The sequence below is a fragment of the Salvelinus alpinus genome, chromosome 11, assembly GCF_045679555.1.
Source record: "Salvelinus alpinus chromosome 11, SLU_Salpinus.1, whole genome shotgun sequence".
In the NCBI taxonomy this organism is placed as follows: domain Eukaryota; kingdom Metazoa; phylum Chordata; class Actinopteri; order Salmoniformes; family Salmonidae; genus Salvelinus; species Salvelinus alpinus.
The window spans coordinates 26,361,181-26,383,476 of record NC_092096.1 but is presented as its reverse complement, the minus strand read 5'-3'; the positions used below and the strand labels follow the sequence as shown (position 1 = coordinate 26,383,476).

At 45.0% G+C, this 22,296-nt stretch overlaps 1 protein-coding gene across 1 annotated transcript in view; it reads right to left on the bottom strand.

Annotated features, from left to right (window-relative positions):
* snd1 (staphylococcal nuclease and tudor domain containing 1) overlaps nt 1-22,296 on the bottom strand; it is a 351,126-nt gene that overhangs the window by 98,889 nt on the left and 229,941 nt on the right. The window lies entirely within an intron of this gene.

Here is a 22,296-nt window from a genome sequence, read left to right as displayed (position 1 = left end):
CTCTCTCTTCCCAGTGTATCACCTATCTCTTCCCAGTGTATCGCCTTCTATCTCTCTTCCCAGTGTATCACCTCTCTCTCTCTTCCCAGTGTATCACCTCTCTCTCTCTTCCCAGTGTATCGCCTTCTATCTCTCTTCCCAGTGTATCACCTCTCTCTCTCTTCCCAGTGTATCACCTCTCTCTCTCTTCTCAGTGTATCACCTCTCTCTCTCTTCCCAGTGTATCACCTCTCTCTTCCCAGTGTATCACCGCTCTACCTTCCCAGTGTATCACCGCTCTCTCTTCCCAGTGTATCACCACTCTCTCTTCCCAGTGTATCACCACTCTCTCTTCCCAGTGTATCACCACTCTCTCTTCCCAGTGTATCACCACTCTCTCTTCCCAGTGTATCACCACTCTCTCTTCCCAGTGTATCACCTCTCTCTCTTCCCAGTGTATCACCTCTCTCTCTTCCCAGTGTATCACCTCTCTCTCTTCCCAGTGTATCACCTCTCTCTCTTCCCAGTGTATCACCTCTCTCTCTTCCCAGTGTATCACCTCTCTCTCTTCCCAGTGTATCACCTCTCTCTCTTCCCAGTGTATCACCTCTCTCTCTTCCCAGTGTATCACCGCTCTCTCTTCCCAGTGTATCACATGTCTCTCTCTTCCCAGTGTATCATCTCTCTCTCTTCCCAGTGTATCACCTCTCTCTCTTCCCAGTGTATCACCTCTCTCTCTTCCCAGTGTATCACCTCTCTCTCTTCCCAGTGTATCACCTCTCTCTCTTCCCAGTGTATCACCTCTCTCTTCCCAGTGTATCACCTCTCTCTCTTCCCAGTGTATCACCTCTCTCTCTTCCCAGTGTATCACCTCTCTCTCTTCCCAGTGTATCACCTCTCTCTCTTCCCAGTGTATCACCTCTCTCTCTTCCCAGTGTATCACCTCTCTCTCTTCCCAGTGTATCACCTTCTATCTCTCCATCACCTTTATCTATCCAGCAGCAGAGTGGTTTCTATGACCTTGGTGCTGCATTCTCTCTCTCCCTCAGAATAAAGTGGGTTGGAATTCCGTATTGATGAAAGAAAGACACATCCCCCATCCTCCCCTCCAGCAGCTCTGTTTATACACCTGCTGGCTAATTGTGCGTGTGCACGCTTTGTGTCGTATCGGAGGAGAGACGGTAAAAATAATAGAAAAAATAAACAACCTTCAAGTTACATGTACAAATATGCAATTAATGGCCAATTAATCAACTTTTTAATTAACCGACTACTTCACCCAGGCTGCCATGGAGGGGAGATGGCGAGGAGCATAGAGCACAGTCTCTCTTGAGAGAAAGAGAGACAGACAAAATGCTGAAGACAGAATGGCCTGCTTACGTAACTCTGTTTCTCCTTCAGGTGAGAGGGAGAGAAAGGGAGGGAGAAGGAGAGGGAGAGAGGGTAGGCAGAGCTGGTCTGATTAGCACATAATAATAAAATGATCCATTCACCAAACTTCAATGGGGGGGAGGGGGGCTAACACTGTCAGTTAACTGAGATGGTCTGATCCACATCAGTTGGCTTGGGTCATTGAGCCAAATGCTTGTTCTGAAAGGGAGTAAGTCAGGTGGCTATATAGTCATGGGTGTCTGGAATTATCAATGGGGCACAGAGTAGCATGTTAGAGTGCCATTAAGAAGCAGTAGAAGCGGTAAGTGCCATTAAGAAGCAGCAGCCAGTAAGAAAGCTTGGTACAGGCACTGGTATGATGTGTTCCCCCTTCACCTACTGGGGAATGACTACTTCCTCCCTCCTTGATTGGCAAGTGGGAACTGGGCCCGCCCCTTGCTGACCCTGTCACCACTAATAGAGACACAAGAACACGTATGTAGACAGACAGACACACACACAGCTAGGCTAGCTTATCCAGACAGGACTACCCCTTCCACGCCTTCCTCCCTCCCTCCATCCATCCATCCCCTCTCTCCTCCAAAGGCCAGGGGGGACAGTGACAGCACATGAAAAAGTCCCATTTATTCTCTCATTAAGGAATGGCGTTTTCTGTCAGCTCCTAACCCCCTCCCCCTCACTCTAGCCCCTCTAACCTTAACCCATGGTGTGTGTTAGTGCATGTGTGTGTTAACTAGGTATGTGTGTGTGTGCTCCTCAATGTGTGTGGAAGTGAAAGCCTGTGCAGATTTACGGGCGGCTATAAAAGCCCCCGGGGGCCCCGAGGGGTCAGTAGAGGCCTAAGCAAAGGAGAAACGGATGGCTTGACAGAGGGAGCGGTGGAGAGTGACAGTGTGATTGATGCTGTGAGGACCTTAACTTAACAGCCTGCTACAACTCTGGAGGGGATGGACTGTCAGGGCTTGGGCAGTGGTAGGTGAAAAACATGTGGAGAAACCAACACAGAGGCAGGCAATCACACACTGATACAGATGGACACGTGGTAACACAGATAGGCCTAACAATGAACACACACACAGGTAAAACAATGACAACTCCAACTCAATGCTATCACAATAAACACCCCTATCGAATGAGTACAGTGAGTGAGAGAGAGAAGTGTGAGAGAGAGAGAAGGGAGAGAGAGAGAGTGGAATTGGCTGAGGATCTAAGAATAGTCGTAGCCTTCTACAGAGGAGGGCCCTCTCTCTTAATCTCTCTCTCTCCATTTGTCTCTTGGTGAGAGCAGGTAATAAAGAGAACTGATGAGCCGTTAGATCCAGAGTTAGGCCCCAGTCCTACAGCAGGATCACCCCAGCTTAAAGCTGTCTGGGAGGGGGGGACCTTACATATGTCAGTGTGTGTGGTGTTTGTGTTAAACCTCAGAGCAGACTGGACATGGAAGCAGGAAGTGCATTGCAGTACTAGGCACCACTGCCTGTGGCCTAGCTACCTAGTGTAGAGTAGAGGCAATTACCTAGAACTAAACATGTTAACTTTGTACTCCCAGTAGTTCTCATATTGATACAGTAAACAAAAATATAAAAGCAACATGTAAAGTGTTGGTCCCATGTTTCATGAGCTAAAATAAAAGACCCCAGAAATGTTCCATATACGCAAAAAGCGTATTACTCTCAAATTGTATGCACATATTTGCTTACATCCCTGTTAGTGAGCCTTTCTCCTTTGGCAAGATAATACATCCACCTGGCATACTGTATCAATAAGCTGATTTAACAGCATGATCATTACACAGGTGCACCTTGTGCTGGGGACAATAAAGGCCACTCTAAAATGTGCAGGTTTGTCACAACACAATGCCAGAGATGTCTCAAGTTTTAGAGAATTTAGCAGTATGTCCAACTGGCCTCAAAACTGCAGACCACGCCAGCCCAGGACCTCCACATCCGGCTTCTTCACCTGCAGGATCGTCTGAGACCAGCCAACCGGACAGCTGATAAAACAGTGGGTCTGCACAACCAAAGAATAATGACAGCACAAACTGTCAGAAACTGTCTCAGGGAAGCTCATCTGCGTGCTCGTCGTCCTCACCAGGGTCTTGACCTGACTGCAGTTCAGCGTTGTAACTGACTTCAGTGGGCAAACGCTCACCTTCGATGGCCACTGGCTCGCTGGAGAAGTGTGCTCTTCACAGATTAATACCGGTTTCAACTGCAGATGGCAGATGTGTGAGCGAGAAGTTTGCTGATGTCAACGTTGTGAACAGAGTGCCCCATGGTGGAGGTGGGGTTATGGTCTGACCAGACATAAGCTACGGACAACGAACACAATTGCATTTTATCGATGGAAATTTGAATACACAGAGATACCGTGACGAGATCCTGAGGCCCATTGCCCTGAGGCCCATTGCCCTGAGGCCCATTGCCCTGAGGCCCATTGCCCTGAGGCCCATTGCCGTGCCATTTCAATTGACTGATTTCCTTATATGAACTCTAACCTTTGAAATTGCTGCATGTTGCGTTTATATTTTTGTTCAGTGTATTTATCAAATCCAAGTATACAGAAAAAAACTAATTACCTCACTCTCTAAATGTACATGCACTGTACCCACCTAGCTGGCACAAACAAATCATAAGATGGTTATTATTATGGCAACCACTGTGTGTTGCAGCCAGGAAACCTGATCTAACGTTACCTCGGTCCCCACGGGAGTGCGGTGGCATGAGCTGCCCAGCCAGCATCAGAGGTGTCAAAGGCAACTAGCGCCTGTCAGAGCCGGTTTACGTGACGTGGTGGGGGCCATTTTGAGGCAAAGTCACATAAGGTGCCTTAGTCTCCAGGAGGACTGAGTGACTCATTAAAGTGGAACTAATTAAAAGCGGGGTTGAGACGCTCCCAAAAGCAGGAGGGAGCATTTAAATGGCGCCCCGGAGAAACAAATATTTAGCATTTCATTAAAGGGAAGAACAAAGAGGAGGGAGGGAGTCGTACTGCCCACCCGTATTAAAACCAGTTAAATGTAGCTGGGAGAGGAGGCCTTAAAACATGTCATGTCCAAGTGTGTGTGTGTATTTGTTTGGCGATTGCCCACACTTTTTTAATTACAGACGGGCGATTAGAGAGGACACCTGAGGCAAGGAAGAGAGTGGAGGGTCCTGATGTTTTCGTGGCGCTGCCTCTACACTCACCAAAACGCCTAAATGTTAGCGTACTGCGGGGAAATGTAGAGGCAACTTCCATTACGCAAGGAAGGGCGCCGTGAGGCACCAACACATCATCACCGTGGCCACGACCCAGGGCTAATATTCAGCTACGCTAATATACAGAGTAATATACAGCTACGCTAATATACAGAGTAATATTCAGCTACGCTAATATACAGAGTAATATACAGCTACGCTAATATACAGAGTAATATACAGCTACGCTAATATACAGAGTAATATACAGCTACGCTAATATACAGAGTAATATACAGCTACGCTAATATACAGAGTAATATTCAGCTACGCTAATATACAGAGTAATATACAGCTACGCTAATATACAGAGTAATATACAGCTACGCTAATATACAGAGTAATATACAGCTACGCTAATATACAGAGTAATATACAGCTACGCTAATATACAGAGTAATATACTGCTACGCTAATATACAGAGTAATATTCAGCTACGCTAATATACAGAGTAATATACAGCTACGCTAATATACAGAGTAATATTCAGCTACGCTAATATACAGAGTAATATTCAGCTACGCTAATATACAGAGTAATATACAGCTACGCTAATATACAGAGTAATATACAGCTACGCTAATATACAGAGTAATATTCAGCTACGCTAATATACAGAGTAATATACAGCTACGCTAATATACAGAGTAATATTCAGCTACGCTAATATACAGAGTAATATTCAGCTACGCTAATATACAGAGTAATATACAGCTACGCTAATATACAGAGTAATATTCAGCTACGCTAATATACAGAGTAATATACAGCTACGCTAATATACAGAGTAATATACAGCTACGCTAATATACAGAGTAATATACAGCTACGCTAATATACAGAGTAATATTCAGCTACGCTAATATACAGAGTAATATACAGCTACGCTAATATACAGAGTAATATACAGCTACGCTAATATACAGAGTAATATACAGCTACGCTAATATACAGAGTAATATACAGCTACGCTAATATACAGAGTAATATTCAGCTACGCTAATATACAGAGTAATATTCAGCTACGCTAATATACAGAGTAATATTCAGCTACGCTAATATACAGAGTAATATTCAGCTACGCTAATATACAGAGTAATATACAGCTACGCTAATATACAGAGTAATATACAGCTACGCTAATATACAGAGTAATATTCAGCTACGCTAATATACAGAGTAATATTCAGCTACGCTAATATACAGAGTAATATTCAGCTACGCTAATATACAGAGTAATATTCAGCTACGCTAATATACAGAGTAATATTCAGCTACGCTAATATACAGAGTAATATTCAGCTACGCTAATATACAGAGTAATATACAGCTACGCTAATATACAGAGTAATATACAGCTACGCTAATATACAGAGTAATATACAGCTACGCTAATATACAGAGTAATATTCAGCTACGCTAATATACAGAGTAATATTCAGCTACGCTAATATACAGAGTAATATTCAGCTACGCTAATATACAGAGTAATATTCAGCTACGCTAATATACAGAGTAATATTCAGCTACGCTAATATACAGAGTAATATTCAGCTACGCTAATATACAGAGTAATATACAGCTACGCTAATATACAGAGTAATATTCAGCTACGCTAATATACAGAGTAATATACAGCTACGCTAATATACAGAGTAATATACAGCTACGCTAATATACAGAGTAATATTCAGCTACGCTAATATACAGAGTAATATACAGCTACGCTAATATACAGAGTAATATTCAGCTACGCTAATATACAGAGTAATATACAGCTACGCTAATATACAGAGTAATATTCAGCTACGCTAATATACAGAGTAATATACAGCTACGCTAATATACAGAGTAATATACAGCTACGCTAATATACAGAGTAATATACAGCTACGCTAATATACAGAGTAATATTCAGCTACGCTAATATACAGAGTAATATACAGCTACGCTAATATACAGAGTAATATTCAGCTACGCTAATATACAGAGTAATATTCAGCTACGCTAATATACAGAGTAATATACAGCTATGTTTGTTGAACGTTATAGAAACGCTGCAAAAACTGCAAATTGCAGACACCACCAACCATTTGTAGAATGTTACAGGTAGGTTGTATAATTCATCACTACCCTGACAAAGGGCTGAGTAATAAACACACAATTCTAGTGTTACAGCAATGTTGCCAACAAGTCAATAGCCCAATATCAGAGACATCAGTTTAACGATTTCATCCCATGTAATTCTCCAGGTGTTAGTGATGGAAAACTAAGATATAGACAACAAAAATGCAACATGTGTGACATTCATCACATGTACAAATCTATTGAATGGTGGTGATGGGTGGGAGGGGCTGAGGGGCGGGATTAAAAAGCTCATGTTCAGTCATGTATTATTGTTATGTGACTGATGTATATACAAGTACCATGTAGGTAAAATATATATGTAACATATATATGTACATACATACACACACACACACATATATATATACAGTGGGGAGAACAAGTATTTGATACACTGCCGATTTTGCAGGTTTTCCTACTTACAAAGCATGTAGAGGTCTGTAATTTTTATCATAGGTACACTTCAACTGTGAGAGACGGAATCTAAAACAAAAATCCAGAAAATCACATTGTATGATTTTTAAGTAATTAATTTGCATTTTATTGCATGACATAAGTATTTGATCACCTACCAACCAGTAAGAATTCCGGCTCTCACAGACCTGTTAGTTTTTCTTTAAGAAGCCCTCCTGTTCTCCACTCATTACCTGTATTAACTTCACCTGTTTGAACTCGTTACCTGTATAAAAGACACCTGTCCACACACTCAATCAAACAGACTCCAACCTCTCCACAATGGCCAAGACCAGAGAGCTGTGTAAGGACATCAGGGATAAAATTGTAGACCTGCACAAGGCTGGGATGGGCTACAGGACAATAGGCAAGCAGCTTGGTGAGAAGGCAACAACTGTTGGCGCAATTATTAGAAAATGGTAGAAGTTCAAGATGACGGTCAATCACCCTCGGTCTGGGGCTCCATGCAAGATCTCACCTCGTGGGGCATCAATGATCATGAGGAAGGTGAGGTATCAGCCCAGAACTACACTGCAGGACCTGGTCAATGACCTGAAGAGAGCTGGGACCACAGTCTCAAAGAAAACCATTAGTAACACACTACGCCGTCACGGATTAAAATCCTGCAGCGCACGCAAGGTCCCCCTGCTCAAGCCAGCGCATGTCCAGGCCTGTCTGAAGTTTGCCAATGACCATCTGGATGATCCAGAGGAGGAATGGGAGAAGGTCATGTGGTCTGATGAGACAAAAATAGAGCTTTTTGGTCTAAACTCCACTCGCCGTGTTTGGAGGAAGAAGAAGGATGAGGACAACCAAGAACACCATCCCAACCGTGAAGCATGGAGGTGGAAACATCATTCTTTGGGGATGCTTTTCTGCAAAGGGGACAGGGCGACTTCACCGTATTGAGGGGAGGATGGATGGGGCCATGTATCGCGAGATCTTGGCCAACAACCTCCTTCCCTCAGTAAGAGCATTGAAGATGGGTCGTGGCTGGGTCTTCCAGCATGACAACAACCCGAAACACACAGCCAGGGCAACTAAGGAGTGGCTCCGTAAGAAGCATCTCAAGGTCCTGGAGTGGCCTAGCCAGTCTCCAGACCTGAACCCAATAGAAAATCTTTGGAGGGAGCTGAAAGTCCGTATTGCCCAGCGACAGCCCCGAAACCTGAAGGATCTGGAGAAGGTCTGTATGGAGGAGTGGGCCAAAATCCCTGCTGCAGTGTGTGCAAACCTGGTCAAGAACTACAGGAAACGTATGATCTCTGTAATTGCAAACAAAGGTTTCTGTACCAAATATTAAGGTCTGCTTTTCTGATGTATCAAATACTTATGTCATGCAATAAAATGCAAATTAATTACTTAAAAATCATACAATGTGATTTTCTGGATTTTTGATTCCGTCTCTCACAGTTGAAGTGTACCTATGATAAAAATTACAGACCTCCACATGCTTTGTAAGTAGGAAAACCTGCAAAATCGGCAGTGTATCAAATACTTGTTCTCCCCACTGTATATACACATATATACACACACACACACACATATACACACACACACAGACAAACACAAACACACTGTACATACATACAGTTGAAGTCGGTAGTTTAGCCAAATACATTTAAACTCAGTTTTTCACAATTCCTGACATTTAATCCTAGTAAAAATTCCCTGTCTTAGGTCAGTTAGGATCACCACTTTATTTTAAGTATGTGAAATGTCAGAATAATTGCTGAGAGAATGATTTATTTCAGCTTTTATTTCTTTCATCACATTCACAGTGGGTCAGAAGTTAACATACACTCAATTAGTATTTGGTAGCATTGCCTTTAAATTGTTTAACTTGGGTCAAATGTTTCGGGTAGCCTTCCACAAGCTTCCCACAATAAGTTGGGTGAATTTTGGCCCATTCCTCCTGACAGAGCTGGTGTAACTGAGTCAGGTTTGTATGCCTCCTTGCTCGCATATGCTTTTTCAGTTCTGCCCACACATTTTCTGTAGGATTGAGGTCAAGGCTTTGTGATGGCCACTCCAATACCTTGACTTTGTTGTCTTTAAGCCATTTTGCCACAACTTTGGAAGTATGCCTGGGGTCATTATCCATTTGGAAGACCCATTTGCAACCAAGCTTTAACTTCCTGACTGATGTCTTGAGATGTTGCTTCAATATATCCACATAATTTCCCTACCTCATGATGCCATCTATTTTGTGAAGTGCACCAGTCCCTCCTGCAGCAAAGCACCCACACAACATGATGCTGCCACCCCCGTGCTTCACGGTTGGGATGGTGTTCTTCGGCTTGCAAGCCTCCCCCTTTTCCTCCAAACATAACGATGGTCATTATGGCCAAACAGTTCTATTTTTGTTTCATCAGACCAGAGGACATTTCTCCAAAAAGTATGATCTTTGTCCCCATGTGCAGTTGCAAACCGTAGTCTGGCGTTTTTATAGCGGTTTTGGAGCAGTGGCTTCCTCCTTGCTGAGCAGCCATTCAGGTTATGTCGATATAGGACTCGTTTTACTGTGGGTATAGATACTTTGTACCCGTTTCCTCCAGCAACTTCACAAGGTCCTTTGCTTTTGTTCTGGGATTGATTTGCCCTTTTTGCACCAAAGTACGTTCATCTCTAGGAGACAAACACGTCTCCTTCCTGAGCGGTATGATGGCTGCGTGGACCCATGGTGTTTATACTTGCGTACTATTGTTTGTACAGATGAACGAGGTACCTTCAGGCGTTTGGATATTGCTCCCAAGGATGAACCAGACTTGGAGGTCTACAATTGTTTTTTTCCTGAGGTCTTGGCTGATTTCTTTTGATTTTTCCATGATGTCAAGCAAAGAGGCACTGAGGTTGAAGGTAGGCCTTGAAATACATCCACAGGTACACCCCCAATTGACTCAATGATGTCAATTAGCCTATAAGAAGCTTCTAAATCCATGACATAATTTTCTGGAATTTTCCAAGCTGTTTAAAAGGCAATGTCAACTTAATGTATGTAAACTTCTGACCTACTGGAATTGTGATACAGTGAATTATAAGTCAAATAATCTGTCTGTAAACAATTGTTGGAAAATTTACTTGTGTCATGCACAACTTGCCAAAACTATAGTTTGTTAACAAGAAATCTGTGGAGTGGTTGAAAAACAAGTTTTAATGACTTCAACCTAAGTGTATGTAAACCTCCGACTTCAACTGTATTTTACACACGCACACACACACACACACACACACACACACACACACACACACACACACACACACACACACACACACACACACACACACACACACACACACACAGCAGAAAAGCAGTAAAATAAAAAATGTATGTGTCCTCCAAAGATGGATGGATTAACCAATTTTTTAAAATAAAATCCAAATAAAAAATACCAAAAGTCATTAGAGCGACAAAAACAAATGTATTTGTTGATTTCCCATAAATGAGGAGCATAACCATCTATGAGATTATGGTTGACCTCATATGATGTCATAATATCATGGTACTGCTTTCAAAACTCATTTAATTCCTTTGGAGGTGGAGGAAAATCAGGAAGGACCAGTCCTGGGCAGAAGATCTCCTATGATGTCAAAATGCACCACCACCGCCAACATGCATCCTTCACCCTTACACGCCCGATTACGTCAGCATGGATGAATGGGGGGTTTGAGAAAAGAGCAAGGGAGAGATGAGAGAGCAGGGAGGAGAAGGGGAAGAAAGAGGAAAGCCCCTATGAACAGGAAGGCAGTCAGTAAGGCAGGCAGTGCAGGGTTCGTGTTCCCTCTCTTTTGCAGTCTGCATACCCAAGCATGTGTTAACCAGCATTAATGCAATTCACAATGTCATCCCTCATTACACTACCCCCAACAATGTGTGCTCCCCTTCTCCCCCCTTAACTTCCTATCCCTAACATCAACCAACAGCAAACTGGGGGGAGAAGGTGTGGGGGGGTGCGTTCTTTCTGCACAGGCAGACCAAGAGCAGCCGCAAACTTGCCCCAGAGGAGCTCGGCTATAAGAGCCTGCAGGAATCCCGCGGATGACTGGAGAAGGGCGAGTGGTGGGCCAAGGACACAGTCAAACAGACAACTGCACACACTCACACAAACACACATAAAAACAACCCACACTCCAGAGGCAGTGAGGGCTGAGAGCTGCAGAGCTGACAGAATGCTGCAGCCTAGGTCTGAATGAGGAGGAGAGATGGGGACATACACACAGTTCTCCCTCCACCTTTCTTTCTGGCACCGCAGGGTACCAGGGGGCCAAGCCTGTCGCCTGCCGAGGAGAGCCACGTCCCTGGGGGAGTGGAGTGTGTGTGTGTGTGTGTGTGTGTGTGTGTGTGTGTGAGAGAGAGAGAGAGAATGCAGGTCTAATTATGTGTATGTTCATAATGTGCGTGCATGTGAGTCTCTGTGTTCATGGTGTGTGTGTGTGTGTGTGTGTGTGTGTGTGTGTGTGTGTGTGTGTGTGTGTGTGTGTGTGTGTGTGTGTGTGTGTGCGTGTGTGTGTGTGTGTGAGCGCAGGGCAGAGAATCAGATTATATAACGTGTTAGCCGTATGAAATGTCCTCTGTCAGCTCTTAGCCTTTGTGTTGTGGGGGATGGATGTTGTGCACACACTGTTGAGGGAGAGTAAAGAGGGCAGGGCCACTCAGTCAGTATAGACACACAATGTATATTCACCTGCACACACAACTACCACATACACACAGCAGGGAACTAAATGTGGTAGAGTCCTCTTCCTCATCATGCCAATAGCGCTGGATCTCCTACGTGTCACGTCCCCCATTATGTCCCCAAGTCACGGCACTGGAAAGAGCCATTTCCCCTGTCCTTACACACACTCTGTGGCCGCCTGTCACCGACAACACACAAACACAGCCTTGTGGTAGATGGTTCCACTACTACATGACTAGGGTTATTTCTGTGGTGTGTACCTGTGATTACCCACAGAAGGAGGGGTCCCCTGAAACCACACCACAATAGCGCCATCTATTGCAAAGGGATTACTGTAGTACCACAGCATTGCTCCTATGGGATAGCATGTGACCATGTCGCTGCCACACACATCACAAACAGAGCCTGCGTACAGGCCTCAGCATATAAACAGCCCATGTCGCTGCCACACATCACAAACAGAGCCTGCGTACAGGCCTCAGCATATAAACAGACCATGTCGCTGCGCCACACATCACAAACAGAGCCTGCGTACAGGCCTCAGCATATAAACAGCCCATGTCGCTGCCACACATCACAAACAGAGCCTGCGTACAGGCCTCAGCATATAAACAGACCATGTCGCTGCCACACATCACAAACAGAGCCTGCGTACAGGCCTCAGCATATAAACAGCCCATGTCGCTGCCACACATCACAAACAGAGCCTGCGTACAGGCCTCAGCATATAAACAGCCCATGTCGCTGCCACACATCACAAACAGAGCCTGCGTACAGGCCTCAGCATATAAACAGACCATGTCGCTGCCACACATCACAAACAGAGCCTGCGTACAGGCCTCAGCATATAAACAGCCCATGTCGCTGCCACACATCACAAACAGAGCCTGCGTACAGGCCTCAGCATATAAACAGACCATGTCGCTGCCACACATCACAAACAGAGCCTGCGTACAGACCTCAGCATATAAACAGCCCATGTCGCTGCCACACATCACAAACAGAGCCTGCGTACAGGCCTCAGCATATAAACAGCCCATGTCGCTGCCACACATCACAAACAGAGCCTGCGTACAGGCCTCAGCATATAAACAGCCCATGTCGCTGCCACACATCACAAACAGAGCCTGCGTACAGGCCTCAGCATATAAACAGCCCATGTCGCTGCGCCACACATCACAAACAGAGCCTGCGTACAGGCCTCAGCATATAAACAGACCATGTCGCTGCCACACATCACAAACAGAGCCTGCGTACAGACCTCAGCATATAAACAGCCCATGTATTGTGACTGCGCAGGGTTAACGCCTGAGCGGCCAAAGGCATTTCATTAACTATGAGTCGCAGCCCTTATCAAATAGCCGTTCAACCAAAACAAAGACATATGGCTGGGGTGGGGTAGGAGGCTATGTTATGTGTACGTTTCATGTTTTATGGGGTTGGCCATTGTGCTAATGAGCAGCCGGCCTATAACGGAAACCAGATAACAGTGTAATTAATCATTATTCAAAATAATGTCTTTGACTACCTTGGGATTATTATTAAAACTAATGTCTTTGACTACCTTGGGATTATTATTAAAACTAATGTCTTTGACTACCTTTGTGTCAAAATCAGAGTTTTCCCTACTATCGCTTGCATTGTTTCCGGAGAGATTCTGAGAAACTCAAATAAAATGGCATCCCGTCTTGACCAAAACAACCTAGGGGAAACACCGAAGACTAGTTGTTACGTCCAACCTTCCTCAAAGTCTCACTCCCAGTACAGTAGACCCAGTGCAACCTGTCCCTGACACAGCACCCTCCATAGCCCTGCATTATTCAAAGCAACCAGGAAGCACACACAGGATGTTAAAGAGGATGTCTCCCTTCATATCCCCCTCATTCTTCAGTTTGTGTTTACACAGAGAGAAAAACACAAGAGCACAACGATGGCAGTGGCCCACACTCATTCATTTAAGATGAGGGGCTTAGCAGTTGAGGCAGAGTTCGCGCTATAGCGAAAGGTAAAGAGCTTTCTTGTGTTTATTCAAAGTTCACTGGTTATGACAGATTGTTTTGATACCGCTCCAAGAATCACTCGGCATCGCAATGCAAACAAGCTGCCAGAGCCCAGCGCTTGAGAAATGATGCGAGGGGGAATATATTACACAATGTAGACTTCTACTTTCTATCATCATATTACCCCTCGCTCTAATCCACCGCAGACAGACGCTAACTGAAAGAATCCGAAGAAGAGTCCGGTGACGCAAAAACAATGTCCCACCACTTTGTTGTTGTGGTATTCCGTGGGAAACAGTACGTGCTGTTGGGTAGCATGTTGACATCTCAGATGTCCTGCTTTACATGTATCAGTTGGCTTTATGATTCTCTGACAGGATGTTTGACACATCTCCCACTTCAACAGTACCATGTCAGCAGTGTCCTTGTAGAGGATGTCCATTTGGACCCAATCAATGATGTTCCTGTTGTTGCTGGGTAGAGTTAAGACGGTCATTTTGGATCAATAACACAGGTGCTCCTGCCTAGTCATCAGACTGACAGGAGGGAGGATGAGCCGGTCACCTTCCACTCATGCTCAGACTCCAACATCAGCTCACCCACTTGATTCAACCAACAGGGTTTATGTGAAAGGTGATAGGTTGCTTTGGAAATTAAAACCAGAGGTTTGGTGAGGCGCTGTGTGAATAGCCCAACAGCCTCTGTGGCTGCTTCCAGTGGCTCTCAATGTGCTTTCCAGGTATTTGGTGTGAAGGGGGGTGTCTAATTGGATAACTCTTTTTTTGATTCTCTGTGTCGCTGTCGTGGCTCCTGTCTGACACCGAATGCCCTCCATTTGTTAAATAAGCAGGCAACAATGACAGCGGTGAGAAGTGATGATCGTAATGGTCATATATATAATCACTTGTCTACCCTGAGACGCAATTAGTCTCAATTCTTCACACTGCCTAATGACATTTGGTTGGAAAAGAATTATAATGATTTCACATCCGTGCCGAGCCTCTTCACAATGCTAACGGGAAAGAGACCCGGGCCTGAATAAAATGGCTGAAGTAAAAAGTAATAACTTGCCGGCTGAGCGAGAGAGAGGGATTTCAGTTAAAAGGGGAGCTAAATTGAAGAAGGAGCACCTGCATTTTCAAGCGGATTGGCTCTCGAATTCGCTCATTAGTTCACAAACGACTCCAAATGAGCTGCTTTAATAATAATCCCCAGTGCGTTTTTGAGATATCGCCATGGTGATTGCAATAGGATCTCCCTCCGAGGGAGAAAAAGAAAGCAGAAGGCATGAACACTTTAGGGCTTAAAGTTGCTTTGAGGAAGTACTAATAGATGGATAGAGACGGCCTGTTCCTTGGAAGAGCAACAACATGAGTCCTTGTACGTAACGGTATGCCCTCTATACATGTCATCTTTAATTACCACATGATACAGCCTAGTTATGTTGATTCCATGTAAATCCCCTTGACTGACAAAACGGGTAGACGTTTTTCCATAGTAACACCAATAAATGGTAATAATGCTAGGGAAAGAGATGAAATGCTATCGCTAGGCTAATCCAGAGTATTGAATATAGTAATCCAAGGTACACTTCCCCCAGCATGTGCTCAGGAAGAAGACACAGGCATATTAGGTTCACTAAAACCCCAATTATCTTGATTCATTCTCTGCTTGTTCTTGTTTAGCCAGGTGTGTAATGTGCTGACTGTGGATCAGTCTGTGCAGATAGGGCCATGGGGAGCTCTCCAAAGCTTTGGGGCTATTTCTGACAACACGTCTAAAAAATAATACGGAATTGACAACCCATAGAGAGGGAGAAATGGGATGAATTTTGATTACGGGGAAACGTTTTGGCTTATGAAGCAAGCCACTTGACCCTTTGTGTGACTGAGTGTTGGTAATGGTGAGTAAGAGTTAAGAATGCTGCGTAGCAACAAACATCAGGACATGCTTACAGTGCTCGTCGGCCAAACATGGGACATGTTAACGTTGATTTCCCTTACATTACCAGAGACGCTCTGGCTAGTAGCTCTGGGTATTCAAACAGCCCCTGATGCGCTGGAACATTAGTCAGTCTCTCCTAACGCTTGGATTCCTCCCAAAAACCCAGCTGAAACAGGATTATGTACTTCAATCAGTCTTCCTCAAGGACGCGTTTTGGGAGGAGTTCCAACGTCAAACCCGAGGTACTTTTAAATTCTCAGACAGACGGATGCACGTTGACGGACGGATGTGAAACGAGACAGTACAGCGGTCGGCCAAGCTTTACCTCCCCAGGGATTCTGCTGTTCTTGAAAGGTCACGGGCAATGCAGGTGCCAGAGACTCTCAAAATGGTATTCACACGAAACAGTACAAAGTGTACAGCCCACAACGCAGTCCAGCTCACCCTAGCCTCCCCTCCCACTGTCAGATGAAGGAAGTTCAGGGGAATAAGGTCATGACTGCATTTGTGAAGAAGCATGATTCCAGTTAATTAGAGGTATTACGAGGATGATTTAGGAGAGAAGGAGGGAGGGATGGAAGGAGGGAAGACTGGGGAAAGATGAGAGAACAAAGGGAGGATGGATGGGGAGTGGTCTCTGTAGGCAGAAAAAAGGGACTAAGATAGGGGGATCACCAGGAAGGTCATATAATCTTGCTCGTCCCTCCTCCTCTCTCTCGCTCTCTGAAGGCCCATCAGAGGAAGCTAATCTCTTTCACTACCGGGTAATTACAGCAGAAAACCTCTTGCTCAACAGAAACAGGGGCTCTGGTTTCATCAAGGACCCATTCTTGATTTACTTCTTCATAATTAGGCCGCTCCAATTATCAGTGTGTTGCTTTTTCCCTCTATCACAGCCTACAGGCTGGGTGTGCTGAGGCAGGGGGGGCTCCCATTATCAGTGTGTTGCTTTTTCCCTCTATCACAGCCTACTGGCTGGGTGTGCTGAGGCAGGGGGGGCTCCCATTATCAGTGTGTTGCTTTTTCCCTCTATCACAGCCTACTGGCTGGGTGTGCTGAGGCAGGGGGGGCTCCCATTATCAGTGTGTTGCTTTTTCCCTCTATCACAGCCTACTGGCTGGGTGTGCTGAGGCAGGGGGGGCTCCAATTATCAGTGTGTTGCTTTTTCCCTCTATCACAGCCTACTGGCTGGCTGTGCTGAGGCAGGGGGGGCTCCCATTATCAGTGTGTTGCTTTTTCCCTCTATCACAGCCTACTGGCTGGGTGTGCTGAGGCAGGGGGGGCTCCAATTATCAGTGTGTTGCTTTTTCCCTCTATCACAGCCTACTGGCTGGGTGTGCTGAGGCAGGGGGGGCTCCCATTGAGGAGTCAAACATTGACAAGAGCCAGAATTGCATGTCAACAACAACTAAGGAGGACAATGAAACCCACTGGGCTGCATAGCAACCAAAAAAGAGCTTTGGTATTTTGAACTGAATGTTCTTTTCTCTCCACCTCTCTTCATTTCAGAACACTTTCATTTTCGTGTTTCTGTGAGTGTTCTTGTGATTGTCCTTAGAGGTGCACCACCACCCTCCGGTGCCCTTACCGACCTCATTCTTTGGGAACTCGTAAAACTAGGCCTGAATAGAAAACAATTATGCTGCGTTCCACTTTGAGCGGAATTGTTACTGTACAAAAACTCCCGTCCCCTCTCGCTCTCCCAGCATGTGACTAGTGGGAATGTAACACATAAACAAATGCAATGGCACTTATTCAGCAGCAGAAAACAGGCAGTGTTTCAGCAGACCTTGTTTACAGTGATGCTTCGTAAGCAGGAATCAGATTCTTTCACCATCCAGAGAGAAGTCCCGGTACACAAGAATGCTTTCACAAAACAAACAAGAGAAGGCATTAAAATGGGCCGGGGTATAGGAATAAAAGGAGTAGTGCTTTGTTAAAACAACGTAACACTAATTATAAGCTGGGTGGTTTGAGCCCTGAATGCTGATTGGCTGACAGTTGTGGTATATCAGATCGTCGTGGTATATCAGATCGTATACCACGTATAAACACTTATTTTTACTGCTATAATTCCGTTAGTAAACAGTTTATAAAAGCAATAAGGCACCTCGGGGTTTTGTGGTATATGGCCAATATACCACGGCTAAGGGCTGTATGCAGGCACTCCGCGTTGCGTCGTGCTTCAGAACAGCCCTTAGCCGTGGTATATTGGCCCTATACCACACCACTTTGTGCCTTACTGCTTAAGTAAACACATGCTCCATCTATTCTCTAGACAGTGGTTAAGTCATGTTAGGGGTTTGGGGTGAAGATTAACGGTTCATTTGTCAAGGCAAGAAGCTAAAGAGACAGCTCTGACCACCACTGCACCTGCCAAGTCTATCTGTAGTGCATTACGTCTCAAAATGATGCAACCGCTCATCCAGATAGATGTGGCAGAGCAGAATTAGGCATGTGGTGTGACCAGGCCTTGACCTTCCTATCTAAATGGGACACGGTTGAGCTGAGTCTTGCGTAACGGAGGCAGACATCAATTTAAGAGATGCTGATCTCCGAGCCCAAATATGCTGATGGCCATAAAGATAAAAACAGAAGCGGACAACTTTGTGAGAGCTTTCATTTCAACCGTAACGACCTGCTCCCATTGGCAGCGTCGCGTAAAGAAAACCTCATATCGACGGAAGTCACTCGAGCTAAGCAGTTTAGTTTTAGGAACAAGTGCAAAAGCAGCAACATCCCCCCCCTCATGCCCCGGTCCCTGCTCCCCCAGCAGTGGAAACTTTAATGAGGGGAAGATCTCTGGACCCCTCAGAGTCCACTTCATTACGCCAAGCCCTCTTTCTTGTCGGGGGATATGCCTGACACAGCAACAACAATTTCTCCCATATCCACAGCCAGGGGGGCCAATAAAAATAGAGAGAGAGGGAAGAAGAGGAAGACGAGAGAGGAGGATGGTACACCTAGCGAAGGACGGCCCGGCTGCACTTCAGAAGAAAGAAAAAAAGCAGAGAGCTCAGCTTTTTCTCCGCCAGGTCCCGAAGGGTTAATTATATCCACAACCCCTCCGCCTCTCGTCTGACCCCCAGGATGTACACAGCACACAAACATCTGCCCCACCCACCCCCACACACATATATACACGTGTGTGTGGGGGTGGGTGGCGCCGTTGTCTTTCGGCTCAATGCCACTCAGGGAAAACCACTTCAAACACAATCACACAGCCCTTGAGGGCCACAACTGACGGTTAGGCCAAGTAGAGAAAGAGAGAATCTCACTGTTGCCCTCTTAAGCTCTGCTCACAATCAGGTCAGGTCTGAAACAGGAAGCCAATCTGGCCTGTACTCCTGGACAGACGATGGAGAGGGACAGACTGGTAGGGAGGCCAAAAAGAGTTCTCTCCTCACCGCCGCCTCAGCGGACGCCGTGCATCCATGGCACATCGTGGGAGATTAGATTTACTTTGTACTCCGGCCCCAGGTTCACTCCCTATCCCAACCACTCAGATGGATGTTTCTCATATAGTGCTGCTAGAGCCGTGATGGATTCAGAGGAAGGACAGGGAACACAGTCCCTGCTTGGCTCCAGCAGTAGATCATTCCAATGATAGGAGAAAAGCAGATGCGGCAGCTTCCCAAAGCGTTGGGCATAGCAGGGAGAGATAGAGAGAGTGGTAGCGGGGATAGAGGATGGGCGAGACAGCTGGCCCAGGACTGAATTCATCTGGCATAATGAAAATGGAGGGAGAGATTGGGATCACTAAGAGAGAGGGCCTCCATCCATCAAAGGCCTGCGATAGGAAGGGAAAGGAGGCGTCAATGATAACGGGGGAATATGTGGCAATTCTCCTCCCCAAAGACGTAGCATCAGTCTCACCACTCTCATCATTGGCTGGCTTTCTCCATGTCACAGATGAGATTGATGCATTTGGAGGAAATTGATATAGTATGATGACGGGGTGACACCAGACTTCTTACACAAGGACAGGGTCTCTAAGCAGATATTATGAAAAGCCTTTTTAACTGTGTTGCTAACCATCATGCTAACTAGCTGTTTAAAGTTAAGACAGGAACGGAGTGATGTCAACTAGTACTGGTCTTGATTCCCAAGTCCACTGGACTTTGTGATACCAACTCGTCTTGGAGTCCATGTCTTCTAGCTAACTAGCCCAACTTTTCCACAAATACTAACCCTATTCCAAATTATTTCACCATCTCTTACCTCTTCAAAGTTTTGTTGTTGCCTAAATTATTCCCACAAATAAATGTTTTAAATATAGAAACCAAACGGACCCAAGGACTGCTAGACTCGAACAGACCCGAGGACAACTAGACCCGTTCAGTATAGACCTGGTCGGATCCAGACCCGACCCAATCCAAGTGAGGGAAGCAGCAGAAAAGTATATTTTTTAAAGATACTTTAATAACCAGAGCTGATAAAGCGCGAGAGGAGAGAGATGTACTGCTGTAGCAGGCGGGCAGGGACTGTACTGTGAGCGAGTGACACAGGGAGCAGGGAGGATGGAGAGACAAGAGACAGCAACCAAGCCATAGTAGACTAATACCTGCCATAGCTAGGTTATTTATCAACAAATATGATTACATAGTACCTGTCTTGACAGGATCAAAACGGGAGAAGCTAGTCAAGCTAGCTAACGTTAGCTAGCTAGACTAACAGAAGCTGCAGTGAAAGAGCTTTCTAATCCTACTGTTACAAATAACAACTCCCTGCAGAATATTAAGTAGCAGCCTACCTGTTGGCTCTTGGTCGTGCTAACCTATCCTCCCCCTTTAACTTTTAATTCAATCTTCCATTGATTAGACATATAACTTTTGCCACACACGGAGGCTCTATGACTGTAGCCTATTTCCGATTTGAACAAGCTACACGCTCCACTCTCGTGAAAAGCAAGAGCATCAGCACAAATACCATTTCTCTCTCTTTACTACACATACCCCAGACCCGTGACAATCATATCAGATCATACCCAGACCCGTGACAATCATATCAGATCATACCCAGACCCGTGACAATCATATCAGATCATACCCAGACCTGTGACAATCATATCAGATCATACCCAGACCCGTGACAATCATATCAGATCATACCCAGACCCGTGACAATCATATCAGATCATACCCAGACCCGTGACAATCATATCAGATCATACCCAGACCCGTGACAATCATATCAGATCATACCCAGACCCGTGACAATCCTATCAGATCATACCCAGACCCGTGACAATCATATCAGATCATACCCAGACCCGTGACAATCATATCAGATCATACCCAGACCCGTGACAATCATATCAGATCATACCACAGACTCGTGACAATCATATCAGATCATACCCAGACCCGTGACAATCATATCAGATCATACACAGACCAGTGACAATCATATCAGATCAGATCATACCCAGACCTGTGACAATCATATCAGATCATACCACAGACTCGTGACAATCATATCAGATCATACCCAGACCCGTGACAATCCTATCAGATCATACCCAGACCCGTGACAATCATATCAGATCATACACAGACCAGTGACAATCATATCAGATCAGATCATACCCAGACCTGTGACAATCATATCAGATCATACACAGACCAGTGACAATCATATCAGATCAGATCATACCCAGACCTGTGACAATCATATCAGATCATACCACAGACTCGTGACAATCATATCAGATCATACCCAGACCCGTGACAATCCTATCAGATCATACCCAGACCCGTGACAATCATATCAGATCATACCCAGACCCGTGACAATCATATCAGATCATACCCAGACCCGTGACAATCATATCAGATCATACCCAGACCCGTGACAATCATATCAGATCAGATCATACCCAGACCCGTGACAATCATATCAGATCAGATCATACCCAGACCCGTGACAATCATATCAGATCATACCCAGACCCGTGACAATCATATCAGATCATACCCAGACCAGTGACAATCATATCAGATCAGATAATACCCAGACCAGTGACAATCATATCAGATCATAACCAGACTCATGACAATCATGTTAGATCATAACCAGACTCATGACAATCATATCAGATCATACCCAGACCCGTGACAATCATATCAGATAATACCCAGACCCATGACAATCATATCAGATCATACACAGACCCGTGACAATCATATCAGATCATACCCAGACGCGTGACAATCATATCAGATCATACCCAGACCAATGACAATCATATCAGATCATACCCAGACCAATGACAATCATATCATACCCAGACCCGTGACAATCATATCAGATCATAACTAGACCCGTGACAATCATATTAGATCATAACCAGACTCATGACAATCATATCAGATCATACCCAGACTCATGACAATCATATCAGATCATACCCAGACTCATGACAATCATATTAGATCATACCCAGACTCATGACAATCATATCAGATCATACCCAGACTCAT